This window comes from Schistocerca americana, chromosome 4 (genome assembly GCF_021461395.2).
Source record: "Schistocerca americana isolate TAMUIC-IGC-003095 chromosome 4, iqSchAmer2.1, whole genome shotgun sequence".
Lineage (NCBI taxonomy): Eukaryota > Metazoa > Arthropoda > Insecta > Orthoptera > Acrididae > Schistocerca > Schistocerca americana.
Window position 1 is genome coordinate 383478329 of NC_060122.1, and position 3333 is coordinate 383481661.

The window sequence follows — 3333 nt, forward strand, 5'->3', positions numbered from 1 at the left end:
CTCGATGCAAAGGTAACAGTGGATCTACACCTACTAACCATCGAAATGAAAGCCTGCGATAGACTGAAACTACTACGTCTATTAACCGGCTGAACACGGAGACTAAATCCTTCGCTTATCATACCTACCTAAAAGGCCAATTATATCAAACTCACTTACGTAAATATTGCATAGATTCCGACCCTCCCAAGCTTTATCACTCCCTCCAAATACTTGAACTTCACTTTGCTTTCCGACTACTTATATCCTGTATCAGCAGATGCCAGGATGCGTAAAGGAATAATGAAAGGCAGATTGTACTTCACCAGAAGAAAGGGCCGTGCAACAGCTTGTTGGCTGTAAAATGTGCTGGCTGACCTCACCAAGATGGAGATGCGAGGACGGAAGAGATAAGCAGAGATGTATAGTCGCAGATTGTTGCGGTGGCTGAGGCACATCAAGGATATAGTGCCGAAGAAGAAGAGCACATCTCACCCAAAATAGCGATCATGTATCGCCATCCTTGAAAACCGTAGTCTGATTGCCAGTCTCCACGTACCCACCTTTCTTACAGCTCCATACAGCGGGAGTGGTCCCAGAATAATTTCAATCACCTTCCCCTCCAAGAGTATGAAGTTATTACTGTAATATTATCCATCCTATAAATTATAACCTGCCCCGACTCTTCTTCTCCAAATGAAGACTCCTTCCCATTTTCCCTGCACATTTTTAGTCGTACTCGCCCCTACCAACTACGTACCGACTCTTGACAGCAGTTTTCATCCCATATCCTTTCTCATGCTACTTGCTTTTCAGCCCCAACTACACTCCTGGAAATGGAAAAAAGAACACATTGACACCGGTGTGTCAGACCCACCATACTTGCTCCGGACACTGCGAGAGGGCTGTACAAGCAATGATCACACGCACGGCACAGCGGACACACCAGGAACCGCGGTGTTGGCCGTCGAATGGCGCTAGCTGCGCAGCATTTGTGCACCGCGCCATCAGTGTCAGCCAGTTTGCCGTGGCATACGGAGCTCCATCGCAGTCTTTAACACTGGTAGCATGCCGCGACAGCGTGGACGTGAACCGTATGTGCAGTTGACGGACTTTGAGCGAGGGCGTATAGTGGGCATGCGGGAGGCCGCGTGGACGTACCGCCGAATTGCTCAACACGTGGGGCGTGAGGTCTCGACAGTACATCGATGTTGTCGCCAGTGGTCGGCGGAAGGTGCACGTGCCCGTCGACCTGGGACAGGACCGCAGCGACGCACGGATGCACGCCAAGACCGTAGGATCCTACGCAGTGCCGTAGGGGACCGCACCGCCACTTCCCAGCAAATTAGGGACACTGTTGCTCCTGGGGTATCGGCGAGGACCATTCGCAACCGTCTCCATGAAGCTGGGCTACGGTCCCGCACACCGTTAGGCCGTCTCCCGCTCACGCCCCAACATCGTGCAGCCCGCCTCCAGTGGTGTCGCGACAGGCGTGAATGGAGGGACGAATGGAGACGTGTCGTCTTCAGCGATGAGAGTCGCTTCTGCCTTGGTGCCAATGATGGTCGTATGCGTGTTTGGCGCCGTGCAGGTGAGCGCCACAATCAGGACTGCATACGACCGAGGCACACAGGGCCAACACCCGGCATCATGGTGTGGGGAGCGATCTCCTACACTGGCCGTACACCACTGGTGATCGTCGAGGGGACACTGAATAGTGCACGGTACATCCAAACCGTCATCGAACCCATCGTTCTACCATTCCTAGACCGGCAAGGGAGCTTGCTGTTCCAACAGGACAATGCACGTCCGCATGTATCCCGTGCCACCCAACGTGCTCTAGAAGCTGTAAGTCAACTATCCTGGCCAGCAAGATCTCCGGATCTGTCCCCCATTGAGCATGTTTGGGACTGGATGAAGCGTCGTCTCACGCGGTCTGCACGTCCAGCACGAACGCTGGTCCAACTGAGGCGCCAGGTGGAAATGGCATGGCAAGCCATTTCACAGGACTACATCCAGCATCTCTACGATCGTCTCCATGGGAGAATAGCAGCCTGCATTGCTGCGAAAGGTGGATATACACTGTACTAGTGCCGACATTGTGCATGCTCTGTTGCCTGTGTCTATGTGCCTGTGATTCTGTCAGTGTGATCATGTGATGTATCTGACCCCAGGAATGTGTCAATAAAGTTTCCCCTTCCTGGGACAATGAATTCACGGTGTTCTTATTTCAATTTCCAGGAGTGTATATCCAAATTCCTTACCCAGGGGAAGTAAACAAGAGGCCACGGCACCACCATGTTTATAGTTTCAGTTAAGTTTGACGTTTACTGTTTCAAGACCACATGTGTCACCATCTGTTGGATTAAGTTAATCATCTATATTCATGTCAATAAATTTTACGTAATTTTAATTAGAACCTCTTCCCCATCCCTATACGAGGAAGTGTAAATAACGGTTACTTTTGGTGTGACTTTTCGGATTTCAGACCTTTGAGAATTTATTTTGAACATTTTGCTATGCCCCGAAACTGCCGAGAACTTTGCAAACAGCCAACTTGGTGCTAACCTGAGTATGGTAGCACTGTATGTTATCAGTCCAGTGGTCTAATGTGGAATGTATTTGTATACAATCAGATTGCTGTTAATGAGTTGTGAATGAGTCTGACGATTGTGAACATAACTAAAATATATTAAACTAAAATATTAGTGCAGAGAATTGATCCGGGACCTCTGATAAACAGTTCTTTCGCCGACAGATTTACAAATGTGTTACTCCTCCTTTTGCGACTTCGGTAATCCAGGTTGTGTACTGACTCTTGCGACATGGTTCTCCAGCTCGAATCCATAGGCTGAGAGTGGTTCCACAACAGAATTAGACAATCGAGGAAAGAGAATTTGCGGAACATATTTCGTGATCAAAGGAAAGCCATTGCCTTAGGTCATATGCTGAACCGTACAGGAGAACAAAAATAGTGTCACTCTTGGTAACTATGAGGAGCACTTCACTATCTCCACCCTCCCTTATTCGCTAGCGACAAAATACTCTACAATGTACATCTACGCATCAGAGCAGCAGCCCATATTACATTTAAGACCAGCCTATACTTATATATAAAAAAAAGACCATGAACCACTACTGAATGAATTTGCATTTACGTAGCGAGATAGATGCAGTCCTTTCTTTTTGAGAGGTATTTTGAATGATAAACAGATAAAGCAAGCATTATCCTTGATCAGATGAATTCCTGTGCACCTGTACACAACGGCCTTGAAGTTACATTTCGAAAAATAAAGAAAATGTTCGGCTACAGACCGGAAGACCGTTCGACTGTATTTGACACGTGCAAGGCGT